The following is a 9290-nucleotide window of genomic DNA, read 5'->3' as shown; positions in this document are numbered from 1 at the left end:
CATTGTTTCTCGCCGGCGCCTGGGATCGAACCCAGGACGTGATGTAAAGTGTGGGTTATTAAGAAAAACGTGAAAGAAAAAACGTGATGAAGAAAACGTGATGTAAAGTGTGGGTTATTATCCCATGTTACAATGTCTGTGAGACATTACCATTAGTTATGAGTATTATTATACTGAATATCCTACCCAGCTCCAGTCTCTAGTTCGAGGGACCTCAGTCAAACCACACCACAGTCTCCGTGGTGTAGTGGTAAGACACTCGCCTGGCGTTCCGCGAGCGCTATGTCATGGGTTCGTATCCTGGCCGGGGAGGATTTACTGGGCGCAATTCCTTAACTGTAGCCTCTGTTTAACGCAACAGTAAAATGTGTACTTGGATGAAAAAACGATTCTTCGCGGCAGGGGATCGTATTCCAGGGACCATAGGATTAAGGACCTGCCCGAAACGCTACGCGTACTAGTGGCTGTACAAGAATGTAACAACTCTTGTATATATCAAAAAAAAAAAAATATATATATATATATATATATATATATATATATATAAATATATATATATATATATATATATATATATATATATATATATATATATATATATATATATATATATATAAATATATATATATATATAAATAAGGGACAGTAGTAAATGTAGGGGTAACTAAGCAAACTTGATTAATTCCCCCTTCCCCTGACTTTTGTTCCAGACATCCAGTGTTAAGCCCAAGTCAGTTCCGAGTCATTATTTTTTATTAAAACATTTAGGTACATCTGCATTTGTGCAGTTACCCTAGACTATGTGAAGGGGAGTACAGTGTGTCAAAAAACTAAATACGTGATGCTTAAAATCCCCATCACACAGGATGGTTAGTGATACAGAGGCATGTGATCAGTCGTCTGCACTGGCAGACTGGATACATTATGAGGCAGCTGTGTTGTGCACACATCACACCTGCCTCTGGGTACAAGTGACGGGATGAACACAGCTGTCTCTGGGTACAAGTGACGGGATGAACACAGCTGTCTCTGGGTACAAGTGACGGGATGAACACAGCTGTCTCTGGGTACAAGTGACAGGATGAACAACACACCTGTCTCTGGCTACAAGTGACAGGATGAACAACACACCTGCCTCTGGGTACAAGTGACGGGATGAACAACACACCTGCCTCTAGGTACAAGTGACGGGATGAACAACACACCTGTCTCTGGGTACAAGTGACGGGATGAACACAGCTGTCTCTGGGTACAAGTGACGGGATGAACAACACACCTGTCTCTGGGTACAAGTGACGGGATGAACAACACACCTGTCTCTGGGTACAAGTGACAGGATGAACAACACACCTGTCTCTGGGTACAAGTGACAGGATGAACAACACACCTGTCTCTGGGTACAAGTGACGGGATGAACAACACACCTGCCTCTGGGTACAAGTGACGGGATGAACAACACACCTGTCTCTGGGTACAAGTGACAGGATGAACAACACACCTGTCTCTGGGTACAAGTGACGGGATGAACAACACACCTGCCTCTGGGTACAATTGAAAGAAACTACAAATAGAAGCCATTTTATACGTTTTTAATAGACTTATTTATAACAAAACTCAATTTTAAGTATGAAATAAGATCAAGAATACGAGGGAACGAAGCCATTACATTGCAAGAAAATGTTCAAGCCAGGAACTGACTCCCGACCCTTGCAAAGTACATCTAGGTGGCACAAGACCCACCAATGAGCGAGCGTGAAGTAATGACGTCACAGGACCCACCAATGAGCGAGCGTGAAGTGATGGCGTCACGCAGGACCGCACCAATGAGCGAGCGTGATCTACCACACATCTGTTTTGTGACTTTGGTGACTTCAGTCAGCTCCATGACGCCGCGGAGGAAGGGTGTAGCCGGGTGTGTGCTCCTGTCTGCGGGCAGCCACGTCAATGTTCCTACCCACATAAAGTGCGCCTCAGTATCCACTGATAACATAACTGTTACCAGATAATCTGGAGAGAGCGAGGCTCGAGGATGTTGTAAATGAGCCTCCCTCCCAAAATAACACAAGCCTACATACTCGTCATTATGGTAAGAATGTTTTTTTTTTATTTTTTGAGATATATACAAGAGTTGTTACATTCTTGTAGAGCCACTAGTACGCGTAGCGTTTCGGGCAGGTCCCTGGAATACGATCCCCGCCGCGAAGAATCCTTGTTACAGCCAAGTATACATTTTACTGTTGAGTTAAACAGAGGCTACAGTTAAGGAATTGCGCCCAGTAAATCCTCCCCGGCCAGGATACGAACCCACGACATAGCGCTCGCGGAACGCCAGGCGAGTGTCTTACCTCTGCACCACGGACACTAAATGAGACCATGTTGTGTTTCAGCGGGAAAATTGTCAACAAGAAATGGCATTTCTTTATTTTTGTGCGCGTGTATATTGTTTAAACGAGAGAATTAAACTTAAAGGTCTGTGACCTTTCTATGATTAATCTGTAACTTCGCCTGTGGTGCTGTGGCTGTTCTTTATCTCTTTGTCCCTATGCCGTCTGTGTCCCTCCCTCTCCCCCACCCAGTGGCCGTCTGTGTCCCTCCCTCTCCCCCACCCAGTGGCCGTCTGTGTCCCTCCCTCTCCCCCACCCAGTGGCCGTCTGTGTCCCTCCCTCTCCCCCACCCAGTGGCCGTCTGTGTCCCTCCCTCTCCCCCACCCAGTGGCCGTCTGTGTCCCTCCCTCTCCCCCACCCAGTGGCCGTCTGTGTCCCTCCCTCTCCCCCACCCAGTGGCCGTCTGTGTCCCTCCCTCTCCCCCACCCAGTGGCCGTCTGTGTCCCTCCCTCTCCCCCACCCAGTGGCCGTCTGTGTCCCTCCCTCTCCCCCACCCAGTGGCCGTCTGTGTCCCTCCCTCTCCCCCACCCAGTGGCCGTCTGTGTCCCTCCCTCTCCCCCACCCAGTGGCCGTCTGTGTCCCTCCCTCTCCCCCACCCAGTGGCCGTCTGTGTCCCTCCCTCCCCCCCACCCAGTGGCCGTCTGTGTCCCTCCCTCTCCCCCACCCAGTGGCCGTCTGTGTCCCTCCCTCTCCCCCACCCAGTGGCCGTCTGTGTCCCTCCCTCTCCCCCACCCAGTGGCCGTCTGTGTCCCTCCCTCCCTCCCACCCAGTGGCCGTCTGTGTCCCTCCCTCCCTCCCACCCAGTGGCCGTCTGTGTCCCTCTCTCCCCAGTGGCCGTCTTTGTCCCTCCCCCCCCTGGCCGTCTGTGTCCCTCCCTCCCCCCCCCTCCCAGTGGCCGTCTGTGTCCCTCCCCCCCCCTCCCAGTGGCCGTCTGTGTCCCTCCCTCCCCCCCACCCAGTGGCCCTCCCTCCCCCCCTCCCAGTGGCCGTCTGTGTCCCTCCCCCCCCTCCCAGTGGCCGTCTGTGTCCCTCCCCCCCCCCCAGTAGCCGTCTTTGTCCCTCCCTCCCCCCCAGTGGGCGTCTGTGTCCCCTCCCTCCCCCCCCAGTGGCCGTCTGTGTCCCTCCCTCCCCCCCCAAGTGGCCGTCTGTGTCCCTCCCTCCCTCCCCCCCCAGTGGCCGTCTGTGTCCCTCCCTCCCTCCCCCCCCCAGTGGCCGTCTGTGTCCCTCCCTCCCTCCCCCCCCAGTGGCCGTCTGTGTCCCTCCCTCCCCCCCCAGTGGCCGTCTGTGTCCCTCTCTTCCCCCCCAGTGGCCGTCTGTGTCCCTCTCTTCCCCCCCAGTGGCCGTCTGTGTCCCTCTCTTCCCCCCCAGTGGCCCTCTCTTCCCCCCCAGTGGCCCTCTCTTCCCCCCAGTGGCCGTCTGTGTCCCTCTCTTCCCCCCCCCCCAGTGGCCGTCTGTGTCCCTCTCTTCCCCCCCCCCCAGTGGCCGTCTGTGTCCCTCTCTTCCCCCCCCCCCCAGTGGCCGTCTGTGTCCCTCTCTTCCCCCCCAGTGGCCGTCTGTGTCCCTCTCTTCCCCCCCAGTGGCCGTCTGTGTTCCTCTCTTCCCCCCCAGTGGCCCTCTCTTCCCCCCAGTGGCCGTCTGTGTCCCTCTCTTCCCCCCCCCAGTGGCCGTCTGTGTCCCTCTCTTCCCCCCCCCCCCAGTGGCCGTCTGTGTCCCTCTCTTCCCCCCCCCCAGTGGCCGTCTGTGTCCCTCTCTTCCCCCCCCCAGTGGCCGTCTGTGTCCCTCTCTTCCCCCCCCCAGTGGCCGTCTGTGTCCTCCCTCCCCCCCCAGTGGCCGTCTGTGTCCCTCTCTTCCCCCCCCCAGTGGCCGTCTGTGTCCCTCTCTTCCCCCCCCCCCAGTGGCCGTCTGTGATAGTGGCCGTCTGTGTCCTCCCTCCCCCCCCAGTGGCCGTCTGTGTCCCCCTCTTCCCCCCCCCCAGTGGCCGTCTGTGTCCCTCTCTTCCCCCCCCCCCAGTGGCCGTCTGTGTCCCTCTCTTCCCCCCCCCCCAGTGGCCGTCTGTGTCCCTCTCTTCCCCCCCCCAGTGGCCGTCTGTGTCCCTCTCTTCCCCCCCCCAGTGGCCGTCTGTGTCCCTCTCTTCCCCCCCCTCCCAGTGGCCGTCTGTGTCCCTCTCTTCCCCCCCCCAGTGGCCGTCTGTGTCCCTCTCTTCCCCCCCCCAGTGGCCGTCTGTGTCCCTCTCTTCCCCCCCCCAGTGGCCGTCTGTGTCCCTCTCTTCCCCCCCCCAGTGGCCGTCTGTGTCCCTCTCTTCCCCCCCCAGTGGCCGTCTGTGTCCCTCTCTTCCCCCCCCAGTGGCCGTCTGTGTCCCTCTCTTCCCCCCCCCCAGTGGCCGTCTGTGTCCCTCTCTTCCCCCCCCCCAGTGGCCGTCTGTGTCCCTCTCTTCCCCCCCCCAGTGGTCGTCTGTGTCCCTCTCTTCCCCCCCCCAGTGGCCGTCTGTGTCCCTCTCTTCCCCCCCCAGTGGCCGTCTGTGTCCCTCTCTTCCCTCCCCCCCCCCAGTGGCCGTCTGTGTCCCTCTCTTCCCCCCCCCCCCAGTGGCCGTCTGTGTCCCTCTCTTCCCCCCCCCCCAGTGGCCGTCTGTGTCCCTCTCTTCCCCCCCCCCAGTGGCCGTCTGTGTCCCTCTCTTCCCCCCCCCAGTGGCCGTCTGTGTCCCTCTCTTCCCCCCCCCCCAGTGGCCGTCTGTGTCCCTCTCCCCCCCCAGTGGCCGTCTGTGTCCCTCTCTTCCCCCCCCAGTGGCCGTCTGTGTCCCTCTCTTCCCCCCCCCAGTGGCCGTCTGTGTCCCTCTCTTCCCCCCCCCAGTGGCCGTCTGTGTCCCTCTCTTCCCCCCCCAGTGGCCGTCTGTGTCCTCCCCCTCCCAGTGGCCGTCTTTTTTTTTTTTTTGTAGTAAAGAGGAAGGAGAGGCATAGGTGAAGGGAAGTATAGAAGTGGGAAATACAGTGAGAGGTATGAAAGCAGGCGGGCTGTCCGCCTTGCTGACACGATGTGTGGGTGTTGGCAGCTAAGCTAAGCTGGCTCCCTCTTGTCAGGGAGCTGTGAGTGTGTGAAAGGTTCTTCACATGTTTCACCATATATGGATGTCCATAGATGAATACTGTGTAGCATTCATATATACACAATCCGATGCTTCCACACATGTTATTCTGTTTAAGGCGCTCTATTTTATTATTATTATTTATCGAGTTGTCATACATATTATTTATCGAGTTGTTCATACATACACATATATGAACTGTTCATATATATACATATATAACTCAACTGGGGATTATATACTGTGGGGCGGGGTTTTCGTCCAGAGAATCTAGGCTCTTGGGCCACCAGCTGTGGGAGCGGGGCGTCTTATCTTGGAGTAATCTTTCAAACATTGGGTCCTCTAACATTTCGATGGTGTTCCACACCCTGATGGCTTGGTGCTGCAGTCTGATGTTTAGTGGCTGTATGTTCAGGAGTTCGTGGAGCTCCTGGATTGTCTGATCATATGGTGGACGGTGTTTTGCTGCTCTCCTTAGCGCCTTATTTTGTACTGCTTGCAGTTTCTGCATGTTACTTTTCTTTAAGGTGTGTAGTGGTACTGGGGGATACTCTAGATGCGGCCGAACTAGAGCCTTATATAGGTGGATCTGAATGTTAGTACTGAGGCTTCGGAATCTTCTCAGTTTTCCTAATGCTGCTTTGGCTTTGTTTAGTCGGTCCCTTACATGAATTTGTATCCCTGTTCTATTTATCATAAGTCCCAGTATTCTGCCTACCTCCGCATATTGGATCGGCTGGTTATCAAGGATGATGGGGTCCGGGTTTCTTTTCGCAATGTGTATTATTTGGAACTTTTGTTTGTTGGTGCTAATTTTCTATTGCTTCTCAAAGTTGTTTAAGAGTTCAATTGCCGCCTTGGTCTTGTCGGCTAGTAGCGGCTTTGATGGGCCCGGTTGGCATATTATGTGGGTAACATCATCAGCGTATGTGATGTATTCTCCATGTTGGGGTAGGTCAGCTGTATATATGTTGAATAGAGTGGGGGAGAGGCAGCTTCCTTGTAGTACTCCACTTTTCAGTTCTATTACGTCACCCAAGTAGCTGCCGATATTAAGCCTAGCAGTTCTATTGTCTATAAAGCTGCAGAGAGTAGCAGTAAATCTCTCAGGAAGCCCTAGTTCAGATATCTTATATTTTAGGCCTGTGTGCCACACTTTGTCGAAGGCTTTCGAGACGTCCCAGTGGCCGTCTGTGTCCCTCCCTCCCTCATCCCCCCAGTGGCCGTCTGTGTCCCTCCCTCCCCCCCCCAGTGGCCGTCTGTGTCCCTCCCTCCCCCCCCCCCCAGTGGCCGTCTGTGTCCCTCTGCCCCCACAGTGGCCGTGTGTGACCTCACCCCTCTACCTTGTGACCCAACCTGTCTTACCCACCACATCCATGTCCCCCCCCCCCCTTGTCATTCACCAACTAATTAAACAATTAGTCCCTCCCCCTCCCCCCAGGCCATCAGTCACCGCGGGTGACCTCACTCGTCCCGGGCGGTGGTCATCCAAACGGGCCTTGATTTCGGGGTTCAGCGTCCCCGCTGCCCGGTTTCTGACCAATGCCTCCAATTTGGCTGGACTGGTCAACCAGGCTGTTTGACGCCGCTGTTCGCAGCCTGACGTACGAATTACAGCCTGGTTGATCAGGTATTACCCCCCCCCCCCCCCCCCGAGACACATTTGTCACTTGAAAGTACAGTGTCTAACATTTTTGTTTATCAAATAAAAATAAACATTATTATGTACATTAACATTACATGATTAGGCCTAGGTTAAGTGCATGGGATTATTTATGTCTTCAGTACGTGGGTGAAGCAATTTATAAAGGGACGATTCGGATATAAAAATAATCTAAATAATATAAATTATAATTTATATTATTTATTATGCACCCCATACCCATCTTGTGGGCGGTAGTGGAAAGGGTTACAGAGGCACATAATGGGCTCAGGGACTGAACCCCACAATTCATTTAGCTAAGCAAGTTACAATCTTGATGAGCTAGTTACAAAATTCAATATAAGTCGTCACATCAACAATGGGTTCGAGATCGACCTCAAGTACAGGTTCTAAATTAAGCAACTGACATATGTGGAGAGCTAGTGTCACAATTGATATGTTTGTCCTGCACACCGCCCCCCATCCAGTGGGCAGCGGTGGATAGGTTATAATCACTTAATTACTACCTACAGTTTGCAAACTGGGGATATTTGGCTAAAATTTCTGGTAGCAGATAATTTTGAGTGAAATATTGACACATCGCTGGAACATTGGTTATAGAATTGTCTCTAAATTCACGTATTTTTTCGCACTTCACATTATAAATTATTATAATATATTATAAATTATTATAATTTATATTATAAATTATTATAATTTATATTATAAATTATTATAATTTATATTTCATCACGTCCGCCAACACCTGCCGCTCAACAGGTGTTGGTAAAAGGGGGGAAGGGGAGGACAAAGAAAACAGATATTTGGTATTCTAATTTATAAGTTATTCTAATTTATTCTATTCATATGTTGTTAAAGATTCTCTACCTGGAACAAAAAGTTCCAAGTAGCACGGGCTATGGTGAGCCCGTAGATAGTTCTCTATTCATATATTCTAATTTATAAGTTATATACAAAATTTATATAATACAAAATTATAATAATTTATAATATAAATTATAATAATTTATAATATAAATTATAATAATTTATATTATAAATTATAATAATTTATATTATAAATGATAATAATTTATAATATAAATGATAATAATTTATAATATAAATTATAATAATTTATATTATAAATGATTATAATTTATAATATAAATGATTATAATTTATATTAAGAATGATTATAATTTATATTAAGTGATTATAATTTATATTAAGAATGATTATAATTTATATTAAGAATGATTATAATTTATATTACGAATTATTTTAATTTATATTAAGAATGATTTTAATTTATATTAAGAATGATTTTAATTTATATTAAGAATGATTATAATTTATATTGTATATAACTTATAAATTAGAATATATGAATAGAGAACTATCTACGGGCTCACCATAGCCCGTGCTACTTGGAACTTTTTGTTCCAAGTAGCGAATCTTTAACAACATATGAATAGAATAAATTAGAATAACTTATAAATTAGAATACCAAATATCTGTTTTCTTTGTCCTCCCCTTCCCCCCTTTTACCAACACCTGTTGAGCGGCAGGTGTTGGCGGACGTGATAAAAGCAGGAAGCAGGTGGTGACTCCAGTCTTTTGTTACTGAAGGCTACAGTTACCTTGGATTGCGTTGGGAGGAGGATAGAACCAGTGGGATATGAGTGGGATTGGCTGGTTATAAATAGGAGTTGCCTTGTATGGGCCAATAGGCCTTCTGCAATTACCTTTATTCTTATGTTTTTATGGACCAAGCTTTATTTTTTACATAAAGTTTTTAAGCCTATCATTATCTATTTGGGATAATTATTATTCGATCCAATATATTCTTATATGTTGTTCTTATTCTTTGTTCTGTTCTTCTTTGGTCTACAGCCTAGTGGACCAAACTCTCACAAGTCAAGCCTAGCCTCGGGCCGGGCTTGGGGAGTGGAACTCCCAGAACCCCATCAACCAGGTATCTTATGTTCAATAACTGTGTATGGTATGCTACCTTACTCAGTGATCTGTTCTGCACATCCACAAACCTATTACCAAACCAGTATTTACACAGATCTTTCCTAAATCTAAACTTATCAAATTTATATAGTTTCGTGTTCTAGTATGTGTTAATGTATTTAATACCTTATATCTCCTTTCAACATACAAAGGAATGTCCATGTAGC

General features: G+C 49.5%; 1 protein-coding gene across 2 annotated transcripts in view; it reads left to right on the top strand.

Annotated features, from left to right (window-relative positions):
* The first annotated feature begins 1875 nt into the window (after nucleotides 1–1875).
* Nucleotides 1876–9290, top strand: part of LOC123771155 (putative mediator of RNA polymerase II transcription subunit 26) — a 28308-nt gene continuing 20893 nt past the window's right edge. For both annotated transcript variants that reach the window (XM_045763606.2, XM_069309481.1), the window contains exon 1: nucleotides 1876–2086. The gene's annotated coding sequence lies outside the window, so the exon portion shown is untranslated. The remainder of the gene's footprint in view (nucleotides 2087–9290) is intronic.

Source organism: Procambarus clarkii, chromosome 65 (assembly GCF_040958095.1).
Source record: "Procambarus clarkii isolate CNS0578487 chromosome 65, FALCON_Pclarkii_2.0, whole genome shotgun sequence".
NCBI lineage: Eukaryota > Metazoa > Arthropoda > Malacostraca > Decapoda > Cambaridae > Procambarus > Procambarus clarkii.
Note: the sequence above shows the minus strand (reverse complement) of the source record. Positions and strands in the feature narration are given on the sequence as shown.